The sequence below is a fragment of the Dermacentor silvarum genome, chromosome 2, assembly GCF_013339745.2.
Source record: "Dermacentor silvarum isolate Dsil-2018 chromosome 2, BIME_Dsil_1.4, whole genome shotgun sequence".
Classification (NCBI taxonomy): domain Eukaryota; kingdom Metazoa; phylum Arthropoda; class Arachnida; order Ixodida; family Ixodidae; genus Dermacentor; species Dermacentor silvarum.
The window spans coordinates 10,028,738-10,049,344 of record NC_051155.1 but is presented as its reverse complement, the minus strand read 5'-3'; the positions used below and the strand labels follow the sequence as shown (position 1 = coordinate 10,049,344).

General features: G+C 47.6%; 1 protein-coding gene across 1 annotated transcript in view; it reads right to left on the bottom strand.

Moving 5' to 3' along the window:
* Positions 1-6,022: 6,022 nt before the first annotated feature.
* LOC119441314 (cytochrome b-c1 complex subunit 6, mitochondrial) overlaps positions 6,023-20,607 on the bottom strand; it is a 47,130-nt gene continuing 32,545 nt past the window's right edge. The window contains exon 2 of the mRNA XM_037705938.2: positions 6,023-6,117. The gene's annotated coding sequence lies outside the window, so the exon portion shown is untranslated. The remainder of the gene's footprint in view (positions 6,118-20,607) is intronic.

Sequence of the window (20,607 nt, the reverse complement as noted above, 5' to 3'; positions counted from 1 at the left end):
AGCACTCTGCGTGAGAACTAGTCGGTAAATACACTTCGCAACGATCTGGAAAAATCGTGTCCTATGGAAGATGTATGCAGACCCTGTGTCCACCAAAACATTGTCTCTGCGTTCACACGCACCCTGCGCGGCCCTGCCCATAAAGTTAATAACTTCAACAGTGCGGTGCTGCATCGAGCTCACCCATCTTTGAGCGTTGTCTATGTGTTTGGGCAGCAAGAGAATGCAAAAATGAACGTGTCAACCTCATCAGCGCGGCCTAGCGCCAGTACGAGAGTTCGGGAACCGTAATGCGCGCTAACTGTGCATGGCATAGAAACGCGCTAAATGAGCCCGCGCAAGTTAGAACATCAAAAATGGTATTCGCATGGGTACGCGCGGACAATAGCATCACACTTTCAAGAATAACAGCAACGAAAAAAAAATTATTCGCACAGTCGATCAAGTGAAATACTTGCGTGCGTGCAGTGACCGCTTCGCTGACCACTAAGCGCTTTTCACTCACGGTCAGTAGTGGTTTGCAGTCATACGCATATGTATTTATTCGACAATTGTCAAGACTCGACATTACTTTATTATGAACATTGCACAGAAACTAGAGAAAGAGCAGAGATGGCCCTAACGCTGCAATATTATTGGCTTATTTCGCTTCAGAGATAGCGCACATGAACAATTCTTTCCGTACGCGATATCTTCAATACAAACTTCGCGCACGATCTACGTTAAGGTTCACGGTGAGCGAAGCTTGTTCCAAATTCAGACATTCGAAAGAAAAGCCATTCCAGGTAAACAAACGTAAAAAATAGGTAAACAAATATATCTTTATAACAAGTCATGTTATAATCCCTATTGGGATTGACAGTATGTATAAATAAATAACTACTAAATAATAAAAATAAAAATCTAGCACCTGGGCTGTATCAGTTGCGCTGGCATCTGTGATCACTGTCGCGCGTCGGTTCGCTGCAGGTACCGCGCTGCTCGATCGCCACGCTTATGCTTTGACATTTGGTTATAAGCACACTGCACCGCACCAGATCCAATAAATTTTGCATGATTGAGCTGTTCAGTTGCGTCGGAAGCGTATGCAGTAACCACCGCATATCTACCAACCACTGACACGCGTCGTCGGGCCGCCGCGGCGCCTGGTTCTAAACATTGCCCGACAGCTACGTACGCGCCTGCTTTCGCTAAATGAGGCAACCCTCAACCACGAAACCTAATGGTGATCATATTCAATCGACGATACGGTCACATGTGTCCAGAAATAACAATGAAATATACCGCTGATTAGCACGCCAGGTCTCGACGAAGCAGACGCGGCTGCCGCCGCTACCGACGACGAAACACATCCACTGGCTGGGCTTGCTGTTGCCATGGCACACCACACTGAGCGCTCACGCGAGCACGTGAAACATGTAACAAGTCAAGCCGCACAAGACAAGCGAAACGGAAGAAAACAATCGAAATAATGCGCGGCGAAGATCACACAACCGAAGTGCGGCCGGCCTGCTCTCGCAAGGCGCACAGTCCAAAATGGTGGCATAACATGTTCTGATGCTAGACGTCGCCCGCGTCGGCAAATGGCGCTGCTCAAACGTCGGTTTGTGAAAAGGTCTATACCCTAGAATCTGTTAGCAACTGATCTAAGCTGGAAACATCACATTAACTACGTTATTAGCAATGGTAACCGTATGCTAGGTACCTACGACGTAACTTTAGTAGAGCTCCTGTAAGTGTGAAACTAACAATGTATAAAATACCAGTGCGTTCAAAACTTGAATACGCATGCTCCATTTGGGACCCCTTTCAATCGCACTTAACTTATTCACTTGAAATGATACAGAATAACGCATCACGTTTTATATTATCCAACAATCGTACTAGCAGTATCATGTTGATGAAACGCACCCTGTCCTTGCAGTCACTTGTTTCATGTCGCAAAGCATGCCGTCTTGCACCCCATTTCCATAAGATATACCATCATCCAGTTCTGAAAACCCAGTTCGTTACGACCCCATTTTACCGTTCATTCCGCTTAGATCACCACCACGTTACTACTTGCCGCACTAACACTTTTTTTTTATTCTTTCGTCCCACGCACGTCCATTGACTGTAACCACCTTCCCTCAGATATCATTTCCATTTCGGACCACGATCTATTTTGTGCAACCATTTACAATCACTTATTTGATGACGCATGAAATGTTTTTTTTTCTTAACGCGGTTCTTCACATTGTATGTTGAATCCTACCTTTTGTTGTATTAGCCTAACATTGTCTTATCCTGTGTATTGTGGATGTTATTAGAATTGTACATATTTTTACATTTTGTATTTTGTTTACTCTTTATGTAATCCACTCCCCTCTGTAAAACTGTGCGCTTGAGGGTAAAATAAATAGAGTTCTAAAGTTTGTGTGATATTTTCTTTACTTATTAAATAGACAAAAAAACACGGAAGCATTGATATCAGTTATTTCTGCCACAATTTTTTGGGACATACAAGCATATTCTTTTATGAAAAAATACACTTGACAGTGCTTAGCGTTCAATAATTCGTGTGTAGCGCCTAATATAAAATAGCATTGGCAGTGGCAATGTAGTTATTATTCATGTATTTTATCACTCGACAAATTCTATGAGGAGGCCGCGCTGCAAAGGACGGGGCCTACACCCAACTGACTTGTGTCAACTAATAGTGTCCCTGGTTTCTTAGCATCAAAATAGCTGAGGACCGATGCCGTTTGTAAACACTGGCGCAACTTGTGAAAGCTTTCTTCCTGCTTTTCGGTCCATACCCACGCGATGTGTGGTATGGACCGCTTCGCAAAGTGCGGAGTGGGGCCGTTACGACAGACGTGTTCGGGAAGAAGCGCTGTACGAAGTTCATTGTAGCATAAAAAGCTTTCAGTTCCTTAGTGTCCTTAGGTGTTGTCATTCACAGAATTCCTTCCACGCATTGCGGGTCGACCTCAGGCCTTCGGTGCTAAGCATGTGTCCCAAGTAACGCACCTCAGTCTGCAAAAACGAGCATTTCTTCTTGTTAAGCCGTAAATTATGCTCCCGGCACTGAGTCAAGGTTGCAGTCGTGTTCTTCTTTTGTCTTGCCCCACAGCAGGATATTGTGGCAATGAGCGACTATGTAGAACGGTAAAGTCTCAGTGGTCTCGTGGGAGAGGAAAAACCAACAACTGATCACTTAGTGTAGCATTTTTAATCTGCTGGAGCGCTAGCCCGTGCAGGTGCATGCCAGCCGCTCGTGCCTCGTGTAAACGTGAGCGTCTACGTAATTATTATGCGACGCCGATGCTGCTGCCGCTACAGAGGGCTCCCCCGCCCCTAGAGAGGAGGAAAGTTTGACGAACGATGAAAAGTCCACGTGACGCAGCGTGTCTTGGCGTTGGTCTTGTGTGGCACGGACGGAGGCGGCGTCGATGGATGCAGCAGGGTTGCGTTACACATTGGAGGGGCCGATGATGCAGGTGCTTCAACGTAGGCGGGTTTGAGACGTTCCAGGGCAATTGTGTCCGATCGGCCATTGACATTCACAACAAAAGTCGTCAGACGACGCTCGAGAACACAATATGGCCCGGATTAGTGTGGCTGCAACGGCTTCCGCACGGCACAGTTACGCACTAAAACGTGGGTAGCAGAGGTGACTACGGGAGAAACGTACGGAGACCTTGCTTCTTGCGATCGTGTAGGTACGGAGCGTATCTGGCTGAAGAAAGCTTGCAGTTCGGCAACGTAGTCGGCAGGTGATGGCATAGGTGTTTTGCTGGTGGCGACAAAGAAATCGCATGGAAGGCGTAGGTGAGTGCCGTAGACTAGCTCAGCACAGGAGCAACCTAGGTCGCTCTTGAGTGCGGCTCTGATGCCCAGTAAAACGAGAGTCAAATGCAGAACCCACTTCTCCGGCGATTCATGCGCCATAAGGGATGTCTTGAGATGCCTGTGAAAACGTTCAACAAGCCCATTGGACTGCGGGTGGTAAGCAGTCGTGCGAAAACGTGTCGTTCCGAGTAGTTTGAGTAGCTCGTTGAAGAGTGCAGAGTGAAACTGCCGTCTGCGATCGGTGATTATTGTGGATGGGCAGCCGAACCTTGCAATCCATGTAGACACGAAAGGAGCTGCAACAGTGGGCGCTGAGATGTCAGATATGGGTGTAGCTTCTGGCCGTGTATAGCGGTCGATGCATATCAGCAGGTAGCAGTAACCTTTCGAAGGTGCGAGAGGGCCGACGAGGTCCAGGTGTACGGTGTCAAAACGAGCATCTGGTGGAAGAAAAGACTTCGCAGCCAGAATGGGGTGATGCTGGATCTTGGAGCGTTGACACGACAAACAGCAGCGAACCCAATGACAAACTTGTGCGTTTAGCCGAGGCCAAACGAAATGACTGGAAAGAAGCTTCTGTGTCGCGCGTGTGCCAGGATGCGACAGGTTGTGCACGGTTTTGAACAGACGTCTGCAAAGGGATGCCGGAATGTATGGTCTAGGTGTGTCTGTAGAAGTGTCGCAGACGACGGACGTACCCCCCCCCATCTGGAGTCACGACGATGTCCTCCAATTTCAGGGACGTTGACGAATTCCGGAGTGTGCGGAGTTCGGTGTCGTCACGCTGTTGGCTGGCGAGTAAGTCGACATCAATGATGAAAGGATCCGACGTCAACATGGAAACTGCACATGGAAACATGGAAAGGTGCCGACTCTCGCGGGGCGAGTAACAGGATGCCAAACGGTTCATTGCGTGCACAAGGGGCTTGCGGTCTGTCAAGACAGTGAGTGCACGGCCTTCGAGGAAATGGCAAAAATGTTTGATAGCCAGGCAAACTGCGAGTAATTCATGGCTGCACACGCTGCAGCGGGACTGCACAAGCTTCAATTTCTTGGAGAAAAAGGCGAGTGGATGCTACGCATTGTCGATGAATTGCTGCAGAACGGCACCAACAGCGGTGTTTGAAGCGTTGGTCATAATGGCAGTGGGTGCGTCTGGATTTGGGTGTCTAAGCAGCGTGGAGTCGGCGAGGGCAGACTTGACTCTTGTGAAAGCGTCGGTGGCCTCTTCATTCCACTGAAGCACTTGGTTACGTTTAGTGACTAGCAGAGCTTCTAGCGGAGCCATAAGTCGTGCGCAATCGGGGATGAATTGGCGGTAGAAATTGACAAATCCTAGAAATTGGTGAAGCTTGGTGAGTGTGGACGGTCGGGGAAGGTCTTCGATGACGCGAATCTTGGGCAGCAGTGGTCTAATGCCGTTAGCGTCGACGATATGACCGAGGAACTCGAGCTCGGGTTGACCGAATTCACTCTTGGCGGCGTTTATTACAATTTTGTTACTGGCAAGGCGTGAAAACAACCACAAGTGGTGAAGATGTTCTTCTGCGGAAGAGCTTGCAACGAGAAGGTCGTCAATGTTTGCAAAAACGAAAGGCAGGCCTCGGGTGACAGAATCAATGAAACGCTGAAAGGATTGGCCCGCGTTCCGCAAGCCGAACGGCATCGTACTTGATGCTTAGCAGGGTTACGTCATGGCTTTGCTACAGGCATGAGTTGGGAACATGCAACTAATCTTTAAAATTCATTTTCAGGAAAACTAAGTGACTTGAAGTCGTATCGTTTGGCACAGAAAAGTGCCAAAGAGAACACACTTCAAAATTTTATTGAGATCAGTGGACATAGAAAAATCGCCGGAGTTGCCCTTTTAGTATAGCCCTCCCGGTGAACTAGTTTCCCTACCCGATCCAGTGGCTTTTCAGGAAATGCTGCAGCAGCATTTGTTTCTTAAGAATGTAAAATGATTGCCGCTATTTCTACTTTTGTTGTGCATGTCAGTTCAGACACTTTTTTCCTATCTAATGTAATAATGACTGCGCATTTCTGTGCATCCATGATCTGTCTGTTATAATTAGCACTCGTATACTTTATTATGCATACAAGTTGATGTTTCCTGCTTTAAAACCTGTTTTCCTGTGGCCAACACGTGCTTCTTCCACAGAGGCATACTCGAATGCAACAGCTGAAGCCAGGTGCAACAGGCAGTTTATTAGACTTCCACGCCTTTCGAGCGCAGCACTCCATCTTGCCTTCAGCTAACCAGCATCCATGTGACGAACTTGCCTAGAAAGAAAGAAAAAAGAAAGCACATGTTCAACATGGTTACCAGTTTTTATAGCTATAGTTTCAACCAGAACCTCTTGCTTTCAGTTCAAGCACGCACTTTCAATCCAAGTGCATGCTTGGATTTTGTATCACATGGTTGATATAAGACCACAATAACCAAGATCAAGATGAAACCAAGACAACCACACCGTACTGGATGCCATGGCAGAAATGCACAGACTTGCGTAACAGTGGCAATAATGGCAATCAAGTAAAATGACGACACCGCCAAAGAAATTGCTATTAGAAATCTCGCCAAATGTTGTTACAAAATAAAAACATTAAAAATGACTGCTGTGTTCATGCAGAGCCTTGCTTTTTAAAAGCCTAGTTCTCGATTTTGTCGATTTGCTGCAGCTCTTGCTTATTTTTTTATGTGCCAACTGCTATATAATTCTTTCCTGGTCATAGGTTTCCGATTCAGCATTTGCTTTTTAAACCACGCTTCATCAGGGTAAGCTTTCAATTCTGTAGGTCTTCGGGCATCTTTGCAGAATGCTGTTCATGCGCTTCAATTAAAAATGCGACATTTTTTCTATAAATCTTGGTTTAGCGCCTGTCCTGTTGTGCACTTGCTCTTTTTGTGCTGCGATTTCTACTTCGGTCGGAACCAACTTGCATACGTCTTGCTTTTGTAGGGTATCAACCCCATTGTTCGCTTTCCCCACATGAACGGCAAGTCTTCTCCTGGAACGTTTTTGGGAGATGTTTTTTGCGACATTTGTAATTCGTTATTTACATTACTTTTTATTATTTTAATTAGTATAATTTTAATTACATGAATTATTAATGTTTTAATTGATTTCAGCCGTATTAAATTATCATATTTGTATCCTTGCTTATTCTGCATTGGTACACATTTTAAAAATGGTTGGGAATTTTAGAAGTACTGAAAACCTGCACAGACCGCGCAAATGACAAAACGGGTTCGAAAGCTGCGAAAAATCATTTTTAATATTTTTGCATTCACTCCCACAGTGAAGCAAGTGTGAACTGTAAAACAAGTACACAAGTGTGATACAAGTATGCAAGAAAGTAGGCACTAAGTACGAAGCTATTATCGCAAATTGACGAGCTTCATGGCTGGCATGAAAGAGGGCGTTGGGCAGGAGAGGTTGTCAAAGGAGGCCGAAGGTTGCTATTTGTTCTGCCGTATAGACACGGACTCTTTCATAACGGCATCCAAGTGCAGTTCCACAGCTCTCTTCTTGTGCACAAGGAGGAGGAGAAGGTGTGTCAGCCTCTTCTGCGTCATCCGATTGCGCAAAAATGTTTTTACTAGCCTCAGAGCACTGAAAGATCGCTCTCCTGAAGCAGCTGACACAGGCACAGTAAACACGAGTTCAAGGTACCTGGTCCATCATCTTACTCATATCTGCAGACTTCCCCTGCAGAATTTGTAACATACGTTCACTTAGAGCCGGACCCTCATCACACAGGAGCGCTGGGAGAAGCACGAGTTGCACTTAAAGCCTGCCGATGTCAAAATCTGCAGCGTGTGCTCCTAAAAGCTCATTTAGGCTGTTTGCCGCGAAGTTTCGACCTGCAGCAGCGTCAGTCACAGTGCGCTCGAGGCTAATCAACTGCTCCATCCCTGGCTGCTCAAATCGCCGTCGGATCTTGCTGGTAATACGATCGATAGCGGCAAAAAAAACTATTTTCTCTATGACGACTTGCCATCAAGCGCTGCAGGCTCCTTGGGTTTGTATGTGAATTGAAGCCTTCTGGGCGGCTGCGAAACTCTGGGCACACGAGGTTCTTTAGACCGAACTCTGTTGCTCTTGAGTTCGTCCACTACCATAGGACGTCAAATGAGGCGTCAGATCATAGCCTTGAGAAGCGGTCACAAAGAGCCTCTGCTGCTTCTTTTGCTCCTACAGCGTGGTAAACTGCGCGTTGAAGCATCCTCGCTAATTCCTTGCATGGGCCAAACAGGGCCAGTATTTTGTAGCGATGTGTTATGCTTTATTCTATAGTAGTCTTATCCACCGCTCACAGCCGGCTGATCTCGTTGATAACATGAGTGGACCGTCGCTCTGACCACTGACCAAGCACGAAAAGGCATTAACATCGGAAAGGCATCGCTATGAAATACCGGCCCAGGGCTATAGAAAAGTTGACACCCAATAAAGTTTCGAACTTCTTTAATACTTTCTCATATCCTTTTATGGCTGTCTTGCCGGTACCACTGAAAGAGATTTGAACTTGTACCAGTTCCTGCAAAGTCGCCTGCACCCTTTTTCAACGAACCTGTCCATTGATTTTACTCTTACTGTCCACCGCGTTGGACACAGTGGTAGCAGTACAGTGTTCATCAGCCTGGAACGATCCTGCTCACCGGCATCATTACCCCGAGGAAGTACCACGCTTGAATAAACAGTCTTCCTGTTCTTACCATACAGATGGGAACAACCTATGTAACTGCTTGCAGTAGTAGTATACACAATCTTATAAGTTCAGGGGCAGCATATACACTTGTTCTACTCTTCACTGTACTGACTCATTCTTGACTTTCTCTTTCTAGGTTCCTTTGCCGACTACTACGCACCAACAAGATCGATGTCATAATTTACAAATAAATGATTATCTTCATTTATTCTGTTTGTGTCAGCAACTGACTAGCCGTGCCTACGTGCGTTTCTAGGGGCAGTGTTTATTTCAACAAAAGCTCCCGGCAACATTTGACTCTCAATGCATGAAAAAATATTGCAAACAGATTATATGCAGCAATGACAGACGATTTTAAGAAATGTAGTATCCAACCAGCCCTGCAAACTATCATACTCAAAACAAACTGAAAAAGTCCTGAAATGTTTCCAGGATGTCTTGAGGTTGTTATGAGGCTGGACAACAGGACTGGATTAGTGCAATTCTAGTACCATTAGAGGAGATCATAAACATCCTTAGGGTGACATACTCGGGACATCCCGAGGATGTTACTGTGTTGTCTGGGACTCCGTCATGAGCGCATGTTTTCCTCATGACTGGAAACTTGCAAAAATAATCCCCCTGCTTAAGAAACAAGGAGTGGGAATGGACATAGGACCAATTGCACTAACTTGGAATGTTAGGAAATTAATAGAAAGGGTATTGCACATTTGTATCATGAAATTTCTTAACGGATTCTACATTATTGAGCCCATGCCAGATTGGATTTAGACCTGGATGCTCGATATGGTGCACACATGTTGACTTAGAGGAATGCATTAAGCTTGTACTACACAGGTGCAGCTTTAGTGACCCTTGATTTAGCTAAAGATCTAAACTCCCGGGAACCACCTATCTTCCGTGAAGCTTCGTCCAACGATGCGGAAACCCGGTTCGACACATTCCAAAGGGTGCCAACCTTCAACAACTGAAACTCTGAGGACAAGCTGCTCAATATGTACTTCTCCTTGGAGGATGCCGCAAAGACTTGGTTTGAGAACTGGGAGACCACACTAACAATGTGGGACTTGTTTCGAAGCAATTTCCTGAAAATCTTTACGGGCGTCATTTTGAAGAGAGACTGGAAGCTTGAGTGCAGCTGCCCAATGGCCATCTTCATGAAAGAGATGACCCGTCTTTTCCTGCACACCAACTAGGAAATGTGCAAGGAGAGAAAAGTCCGCTTCCTGATGGGGGTGTAAAGCTAGAACCCTTCGCCCGACTGACCCGAAACCTACCCCAGACCATAGCAGAATTTTTGACAGAGCTGACGCCGATTGAGATGACTCTGGTAATGTGCACAAGGCCAACTGCTCATGCCGCAGTGCAAAATCCAAGCGCTGGGCTCTGACGACCTCCGAGAGACCATCAGGTCCATTGTGCACGAAGAAGTGCGCAAGATCTTCCATTTGTCGCATCCTCAGGGGGCCTCGACCACTGGCATGGTCAAGGACGAACTTCAACGAGGGATGCAAGTTTCTGAAGCGCAGCCCAGATCGCCGTATCCCATGCTGCAGGTGATGACCTACGCCACTGTTGCCGACTGTCAAAGTCCACATCTGCACATGTGCCAGGGCCCCGTAACGCCGCAATTCTATTGTCCCCAGCACCAGCTCACCCGCCTGTCGCCCAGTGCAACTACACAAGGAAGAGAGATGTATGGTGCACCACCGCCCGCCCTGCCATCACTGTGAAGGAGCCGGCCACGTCTACCACACACCGTGACTTGGGAGTACAAGTGTTTGCCGCGAATGCAGTGAGCCCACAGCAAGGTGAACAACCTCACGATATCGTCGACTACCTCACCGCCACTTAGTGCAGCTCTCGACGACCGTCCCAATCGCCGCCGCCAGGCCCCAGTCACTGCAGTGTGGACAGTATGCTGGCCCAACCAGCAGCCAGTCCCTAAGCCCTTATCCGGAAAACTAAAAGCAGCAACCGATGGAGGTACGGTTGCTCTTCATGAAAATTCCAAAGATCTTCCATCGCAGACGCCGAAAAGACCACCCTGACGGCACAGTGATGACACATCACTCGAATGAAGCCTTGAAGTCAATAAAATGCCACCGAAAGAAAACCTCATGACACAACGTATCCCGACTCGGCTGATAACTCCAGCAGACCTTTTGTGGTGATAAGTACAATCCCAAGTCTAAAAACCTTATGAAATTGCCTACGGGGAGTCAATGACAAAGTGAACGAGGTTAGGGTTTTTGAAGCCAGTCAAAATGACTCTATTCGTTATTCAAAATAATTTAAAAATTGTACACAAATCTGAACACTTTCATGACATTGGTGCGATTTTTTCATATGTTCATGAAGAACATGGTTACAGTTAGCTAGATATAAGGAGCTATCAGCCAAAAGGCCAGTCCTTCCATTTCCTTCTGGTCATTCAAAACTCGTAAACCACGCAATAGTAACATCTGGTTTCAATAATTCTCTCGTGAGTCACCACAAAGTGAAACCTGGCAGATTCTAGTCACCCGTTACGTATGCTCACCTCGGTTGCGGAGGGCTTGAGCAGGAACTATAAAAACACATCAAAGGAAAGCAGTAGCACTGCTAGAGCAAAGAAAGTTGCTTTGGAACCATACATTCATTGTATTTCGCAGAATAATAGCAGGGAAGTTGGGGGTGGACGTCGTTTTCTCTGCCCCCGAGCATCTAGAGAAGCTGAGAGATTAACAAAACGAACGTATGTTCTATTTGATATCGCAAACAATTTGTAACGTTGGCTGAGCCATTCCGCTTTCGTGCAAAAGAATGGCAGAGGCATCAATCAGAGACTAAAAGAGCACCAATACAACGTCACTAGAGTGACCTCGGGCCATGCGGAGATTGTGGCTGCAATCCCATGTTTGGACGTATATACTGTCACGTAGTAGTGACGCTGAAGTAAACAGTCGTAACACTGTGTATGACGAGACTGATTCTTTATTGGGCAAACCTGTGCCCACAAAAGGAAGCTACAGTCGAAGCACAATGAAAGCGGCGAACCCAGTTGGTGGTCGTCGAAATCTGATCAGCGGCGAAACGCGTTGGCTTTTATACGCGAGTCATCGAATGTTCCAGATGAATCCCTGGTGCCCGCGTGTCTTCTAGAAAGTTCTAGACAATTCGCGTCGCTCATACAATCAGATTACATGAGCGTCGGTGACCACAGACGACGGATAGAAGCATCGATAACATTCGAGAAGCTTCCGATGCAGGCACGACCTGCGCCGAGCGATAACGTTTAACATTTGTTAGCTGGAGGATAGCGGCCACCGGTGAAAGATAAACATGTATACGTGTCAATACTTTGTATAGGGCTTATAGCAGGATGACAAGAGAGATTGCAGAGGCCTATTAAGATGAAAAATTTGGAGAAAGGTGCATAAGCAAGGCTTCAGTGTCGGTCTCTGAAATACGATTCCTCGGTTTATCGCTGTAACAATTGCAGTGTACGTTTTGCTCATGCCTTAGATACATGTACGGTTCATCGATATGTACCACTAAATGTTCTTTTTTTCTCTCTTGTTTCCGCTAGTTCGGTATCGTTGGTGCGAAAATAAATATCCATAGTTGAAAGTACCGCTGTCTCCGTGTGTCTGTTTCTTTCTACGTCCTCGTTTAGTTGCACTTGCATATTCTATTGAGGAAAATGTTTTATGTGCAACGCTATAAATGGTGGCTCTTTCTTATTACCCGAGGAAAAAAAGTTTTTTAGGCGGCCTCTCGCATCCCAACGCAAGTCTCCTCACATGGCACTATGCGCATTTAGATCCCCTATGAGTATACAGGGTACTGGAAGTTCATCAATAAGGCTCTGAAGTTCTGTTCTGTGAAGTTGATAGCTGGGAGGAATATAAGCAAAAGTAGTCACCAGCTTATTGAACAGCAGTGCTTGGATGGCAACTGCTTCAAGGGACGTTCAGAGTTGTAACTTCTTGCAGGCGACACTTCTATCTACTATTATAGCCACACTGCCCAACGAGGCGCAAGCGTCGTCGCGGTCCTTCTAAAAAATGACATTCTGTAACTAAGTTTGCGTGTGTACAAATTAAGTGCAATTCCTGGACACACAGCACTTCTGGACTTAGTTTATGAAGTTCTTTAACACCATCTAGATTGCGTGGAGTCTCCTGACATTCCACTGCAATATTTGTGTGTCTATATTGCAGAAGAGGATCGTGCTGTGTGTCTAATATATTGTCACAAGCCTTCAGAGGTACTCTTGGGGAGGTTTAATAAGCCGCAGAGCAGCTGGCTCCTGGAAAGCGCCTCCGTCAGGGTTGGCTCGCGAGCAGAGCAGGAAGACACGCGCGGTCTTTGTTCTTTTGGGCTCGACCCACTACCTGCAGGTGGCATTATCCCCCCTTCTGAACAAAAACATTGCCTCGATGCTGCAAAATAGGTGTAAGCAGAAAAAATAAGACGAAATGCAGAGAGGTTGGCCTGAGGTAAATTCCTCTAGCCAGCTACTCGGCGTTGGGGGAAGGGGAAGAGGGAAAGAAAGAGGCGCATGATGGCTGACGATGACGAGAGAAGGATGTAAAACATGGCAAGCAAGGTGGCATGCTCAAAGCCTACAGTCCACGAAAAATAGCAACACAGACAAAGCAAAAGTACCAAAAAATTTGACGTCACGCTGGCATAGTCAAAGAACGAAGAAGCAAGCTCGCGAAGCTAAATGAAAAGCAGGAACAAAAGGTGAATGATATGAGTTTCATGCGCACAACATGAACTATCTGGGCTCGTTTGTCTGTGTCCTGGTTCGTGCCTGTGATGTATCCAGGACCACTTCGTAGTTGATATCACTGACACGGCGTAGCACTTTATACAGACCAAAATACCGGCTCAGCAACTTTTCACAGAGGCCACGGCGGCGAACGGGGTTCCACACCCAAACTTGGTCTCCGGGGTTGTAGGACACGTCTCTGTGGCGGATGTTGTAGCGTCGTGAGTGTCTGCTGCTGCTGGCCGATGTGCAGCCGTGCGAGCTTCAACATGCCGGCATGCTCTGCAAATTCCTCAGTGTCAGTTGGCAATTGGTCGATGTCTTGACGTCCAGCATTGTCTGGACTTTGCGACTACAGAGAAGGCGAAATGGTGTGAATCGTGTCATTTCTTGCACACGGTGTTATACGCTGTCACGAGCAATAGCAGACGATGCTTGGTGCGTAGTGTCTCGCGCCTCTATTCCACTTGTTTATTCTACAACTCCAATTGTCATCCGAGATGGAAGCACGACAGCTCGGGATGAACAGTTCGTCAGCAAAACGCAGACTACTTTTTCGGATGCATCTGCAACCATGGGCGCACGGTTGGACACGGCCTCAGGAGTGCTACAAAAAAGAAGAGGACGAGCTTTGGGCCAGGGAGCGTGTTCTAACAGACTGGCAGCCATCTTTGACGTTCTGGGCTCAGGTGGACGCTAAGAAACGCCTATCCAAGTCTTTGTTGGCTGTTCTGTGTGCCACATATTCTACAATTGGTGCCGAAAAACCCAGGAGGGGACAGCCATGAGCCACCGTCAAGGTATTTCGCTGGTGGCTACCGACTGGAACCACACAGGAGACGTATCAGCTGACCGCCACAGATAAGCTCAAGTTGAAACGGACTACACGAAGGGCCCAGAACACCAAGATCATTCAAGAGGCAAGTGCGCTGCTAGAAAAACAATGTCGTGGCATCGCGACAGATTGACTGTATTTATGAGTGGCTCAAGAACAATAACGATGAACTGAAGATTAATGATGAACTAGAGAGCCACATAAGTGACGAGGCATTCGAGGCGAATTATGCTACCGTGATTGAATATGAGGACCACATGCCAGCGGCCATGGGACAATCTGAAAGGCCAGGAGTCCCGTTGCCGAAGCGGTAAATAATTCTTTCGCCACTGATCTGTGCAAGTGGAATGAGTTCTGGGAGCAATTCGGCCAGATCATGAACCAGAACAGAAATCTTACAGCTACCGACAAATTTAACTACCTGAGGTTATTTTCGAAAGGAGACGCGGCGACAGCTATGGCGGGGCTGCCTACCAGCGAAGTGTGTTACGCGGATTCGTTTGACATGCAGAAAAGACGTTTCGGCACCAAGAAGCAATTGGAGCAGAAGTATTTCTCAAGGCTTCGAAGGCTCAATACTGTGCGTCCTTTTAGTGAAGTAACAAAACTTTGAAAGTTGTACGACCAGCTGCTCATTAACACGCGGGGACTGGAGGCGCTTGGCGTGAGCAAGTAGTTTTTCTCGTCGATGCTATGCGACGTTCTACTCAGGGCATTGCCACATCACGTCATCGTAGGGTATCACAGATCTTGCGCTACACAAGCTGCAAGTTCGGCCAATGACAATGTCCAGTGTGCCACGGAGCTAGAGCGTCTGCTTCAGTTCGTCTCTATTGAACTGGAAAGCGTAGAAAAGAGTGAATTTGGGGAGCAAAAAAGGATACGACGTGGCAGCTCATCCTAGAAACAATACAGGGTGTCTACCAAGTTGACATTTTCAGATTCCCTGAGTTTTCCAGGTTTTCCCTGAGTGATTTTGCTAAATTCCCTGAGTGAAACGGAACTTTCTTTTACATCAAGATGGGCTGACACCATGTTGCCTGATGCTGTCACTCTTTAGTAAGCATGTTAAAAAAAATGCGAAGCATCAATTGCGATAGCAAATTAGTAGAGAGCTATACGGAGTAAGGATAGTAGTTTTATCGATCAGCTGTATAAACTTAGACATGCTGCAGCATCAGCAATGCGCCGAACTGTTGTCGACGCCGTCGGCGTTTTGCCCGCGTTCGCACCGAACGCGCACGGCGCTGGTGACTGTTGCCTGTGCCTCTGGGGGCGGCTCGGAAGTTTTCGACGACATCAGAACGGGACACTCGTCGAGCAGCGTCCGGAGTCTTTACCACCTTCTCGCCTCACCACATTTTTATATAAATACGCATTTGGTGGCGCAGCTAAACGTCGCCCCCCCTCCCTCCCTCCATTACCGCAACTTTCGTTCCCTTTCAATTAAATTACAGCTAATTTAGGGACGGGCGAATAGTGGATTTGAGGTTCGAAGCGAGTAGTGATTTGGTCAAATAATTTCGAATCGAATAGTTTGAACAGTATATATCACATATTACAGTAAAACCTAGTTAATTCGAACTTCACGGGATTGAAAAAAAAAAAAATGTCCGAATTATCAGGATATGCAGAAAACAATAAGCAAATGCTTACTACGTCAGCACGATTTTATTAGTATAATGGATGAGCAAATCTTTTCGCTATTTAGCACAAAAGCAGTGCGGAAGCTGCAATTCTCGTCATCTCGTGACTGATTGGCTCTCGCAGCGGCGATCGAAGCCTCGCGACTTCCTTCGCAGCACGGCTGCGGCGCGCGCCATCATTTGCGACACGCTTTGCACTACCGCGCGCACATCCCGATAATTTTTTCGCCAGTAAGCTCAACGCCAACGGATCGCACGTCCATCGTAATGTAGCCAGTGCGCTTCATCCTCGACAGCTTTGCCCCGAGTCAAACCGAAACAACTGCTTGTCGCAACCAACGTTACTAGATTAGCTTCAGTTTGAAAGCTCCGCGGCGGCGCGTGTCCCCTTTCCGTCTCCCGCCGCGTGGTGGCGCTAGTCACACGCTCGGCCCGGCTTCGCGGCTCCTCGAAGCACGTTGCGCGAACCGTTGTTGTTGGTGCTGTGGTGGTGCGCTTTGTTCATGTGCTTTGTTCTTCACGTTCGAGTCGTCTGACGTTATAAGTGGCGTTGTATCGTGACCAACCGACATGCCGCGTTGTTTCGTAACCGGCTGCAAAAGCGGTTACGATTCTCAAAGATCTGCCGAGAAGCGGCATTTCTTCCGGGCGCCTAGAGATTCTTCACGTCTTCAAGTGTGGCAGCGTGCGATTCCACGACTGGACAAGCAGCTCACAAGCTCTTGCGTTGTGTGCGATCTCCATTTCGAGGACAGTGACTTAGTGAAGGAGTTCGTGCACAACATAAACGGGGACGTTGTTATCATTCCGCGCGACAATTGGGCGCTCAAGGACGACGCTGTTCCCCGTTTGTTCCCGAACTGCCCTTCATACCTGTCGAAACCGGCGCGGAAACGTAAGCAACCAGCTGTGCAGAGGGCACCTCCCGTTAAGGTGCGCAAAAGGCAAGGTGATGTTACAAGCCTGTGCGATGACGGAAGTAACTCCCCTGTGTGTGGAGCTATCGCGTCGCTCTACAGCGAGCTCGTGGATTTGGCAAAAACAAAGGAGAAAATTCAAGGCTGGTCTCTTGAAGTTGTTGACGCCAGTGTTGTTGTGTACAAGCTCAAAATGGAAACTGCTGTGCCTAGGGTTGATAAGGCTGTTGTAGTGTCTAGGACACTTACTGTTTCTGTGAGTGTTTTATAGGAGCTTCAAGGAAGGATGTTTGAAACATCCTTCGAGAAAAATGCTGCACTTTGTGAAAATTGTGAACCGCGCAGTTTCACATTCTTTGAGCGGGGATCAAGTTACATCAGACATCTTTTGGGACGTGCTTGATGAGCTGGAGATGGAGAACATCGATCGTCTTGGATGCGTAGAGCATGAGGCTGCCTTTACATGTCAGGTACTGAATTTTATTATAGTTACCAGGATGCACTTCTACGCTAGGGATGTGAATCGCCGCCTTGAGAATAGCGAGAAAGCCGCCGTGGCAAATAAGAAGGCCCGTTTGCTGTAGATAAATGCGTTATCCATGGCCAAGTGGGCGCATAAAATTTTTTTGTAATTTTACAGAGTAATAAATTACTTTGTTGAATCAAAACACAAGCTCTCTTTCATTCATTCGTCCAGACACGTTGGTCCAGACTCCCGAGCAAGCAACGAATACGCGAAATGAACGCGGAGTCTCGTAACTTACGCAAAGATGGGAAACGACATCGCTGGCCTTAAACTATGTTGTCAAATAAACAACTACACTAAGAGACACCGAAATAACAAACGAGATTGGCTATTGTTGTGTTGAGCTGTTTAACTGAACGTCTAACGCGCAATTATAGCTGAATAGCACGTCAGTCCATACCTTCGCATTACCGCAGATGTGCACATCTGCGGTAATGCGAAGAGCAATGCGAGGGTATGGACTAGTTAAGGTAATTTATTCACCATCCCTGAGGTCTGTACTTCAATCTTATCGCGGAGGAAATACAAATTCACGTGTTGCAAACGAAACGCACTGGAACGCGCTCGGAGCAGGCGGCCGCTGACAGCAGAGGCAAGCGAACGCGGTTTTAGGGCCGAGAGAGGTGGCAGCGCCACCCCGCGAGAGGAGACGGAAAAGGGACACAGTCGCGCGCGCGGCTCGGGCGGAGCTTGCAAACTGAAGCTAATCTAGTAACGTTGGTCGCAACCGCGGCCGCTATCGACACGATTATGAACGGCGACTTTGCGGTGCTTAAGGGAATGGCCACGAATAGCGGCAAAAACGCCCGCTTCATGCCGCGAGCGGCAACGCATCATGACGCGCGCGGCAAAAGCGGCAGGAATCGGGGGTGTTACGGCTTGCCGAGGGTGCCGCGAGCGACGAGGGTGACGTCACGGAGCCAATGGCAACCGGACCTCCGCCGCGCCGCGCCGGGTTATCAATCGACGATTGTCGTCTCTCGCGGTTCTACAGAGGGATTTCTGGACGCTGTCCGATCGCACCCTTTTCGCTCACGGTGAATCCGCGTTCCGAGAGCGCGCGAGATCATATCGCGCTGCCGCGCGGCGAGACGCGATTGCCACGGTGGACTTGGCGGCAAGGCGCTGACGCACGGCAACTTGCCGCTAGTGTGACCGTACCCGGCCGACGCACGCACCGAGTCAGAACGAAACTACCGTTCACTGCAACAACTTCAGACGAAATCGCGGTCGCTATCTATGCAATCATGGATGGACACTACGCAGCTCTTTAGGCACGCGGCCGACGTGCGTATTGAGTCAAAACGAAACTAAACGAAACCGCTGCGAAAGAAACCGCGGCAGCTATCGACGCGATGATGGGTGGCGACTATGAAATCCCGCGGCCAACGCGTTGTTATGCGCGGCGGTAAACGCAATAAAGGCACAAATAGCCACGAAGCGTTCCGTCGTTGCTGTCATTCACGTACGATTTCCGCTGCTGACTATGGCTATGCTGACTCCGCCGCTTCGTTTCGGTTGTGCGCTAGCGCCGTTTCTGCTCTTCTGCGTCGCACATTTCAGGCTCTTTAATGCAAAAACATATAGCCTTCGAGATTTATGGTTGATGTATGTCAGCCATGACGTGAAGCATAGCCTCCGAGATGTGCGCCGACCGTCCGCGGCTTTTGGCTGCCTATTCGGGACCGCTGAATAATTCGAAAATATTGAATCCATGAATTCGAATCGAAGCGAATAACGAACATAGAATTATTCAATGAAATATTCGACAATACCCTATATTCGCCCATCCCTACAGTAATTTTCCCTGATAGAGGCACAAATTCCCTGAGTTTTCCCTGAGTTTTTCCAGAATATTCAAAATCCCTGAGAATTCCCTGTTTTCCCGGTTTTCCCGGTTGGTAGACACCCTGCAATAAGAGCCATCGTTTTGACAGTGCGATCCCAACGTCAACAGTGCTTTATAACCAAGCTTCAAAAACCCCTCCGGATACAGGGTGCACTTACTGCAAGTCAATGCAGCATCTGACGGAGTCCTGCCATACAGACCTACTGCTGTCAGAGAAGAAGAAACTTCTCTCTGCCGACATGCGGTGCTTTCGACGCACCAGTAAAGGAGACCGCGTGCAGACGGAGAATTGTGTGCTCTGGCTGCAGAGGCTTGTCATGCGTCTTGTATTTGCGACCCAGATAAGATAAACCGAAAAGCCCGTGAAGACGTGAAAGGCACCAGTACGTCTGTACGTGCAGCTACAACTAACAGCTACGAAAGGGGTGACACTTTGACGTGCGTGCTCCTACAGACTTTCCAAGCATGGGCAGTGAGTGAGCAATTATTCATGTCGTTACATCAGAAGCGTGCTCGACGAAGGAAGTGAACGCACGTTTGTAACGAAAGCTCTTTCGAGGTGTTTGAAGTTGAGGTGTCTTGGCGTTTCTACCACAGTAATAAACACTTTCAGCAGTGTCAGCAGTTGCACACCGAAAAGACTTCACATCGTCGAGCTTCACCCCCAAAGTCAGCATTCGGACGTGGAAGTTGCATTGAGAGCCATCGAGATACCCCACATTTGCCAAGACATATCAGCGAACACGATGACTTCTTTGTTTGTCACATCGTTCAAGAAAACGGGACACGACATCGCCGATGAACTGATCCACCCGTCCATTGAAAGAGAAAACATAATAAGTGTGCTGATTGGCTCGGGCCAGATGTGGGCAGTGATGACAGGTGAACTCTCCAGACCTGGAAACAAGGAATCACTCATCGCTATGAACTCAAAGTTCGGATGGACCTTTCAAGGGAGCACCGAGCACTCGTCAAAGGCAGTCAACTCACGATTCATGGTATGCGTGTTGAAGACGCACGCTAATGACAAGCTAATCCATTCATTTTGGGAGCTGGATAGCATCGGTATAACCGATAATGCAAACCAGGAAATTAAGATGAGCTCAACTAGGCAGCACTTCGAGAAAACGATAGAGCTACGAGGTGGCAGATACGAAGTGTAGCTCAACGAGGCAGCACTTCGAGAAAACGATAGAGCTACAGGGTGGCAGATACGAAGTGTCATTGTCTTGGAAAACCGGGTTTGAGCCAAGTGATAACAAGGAAGTCGCTATTACCAGACTAAAGAAGCTTTTGAGCCGCTTGTCCAGCAAGGAGGGTCTTTTACAGACTTGCGACGCTACAACAAGGTCTGGTAGCGAAGCTTCCATAGAAGCCCATACATTCAAAACATGGCAGTTCATCAGCAGTTCATAGGGCGTAGCGCCATCTGTGTGAGGAGGGAACACTTCTGGCGGAAGAAAAAAATAATGTGACGTCATATCCAGTAAAAACAGAAGTGACGTCATTTTGTTCTCTAAGGCGC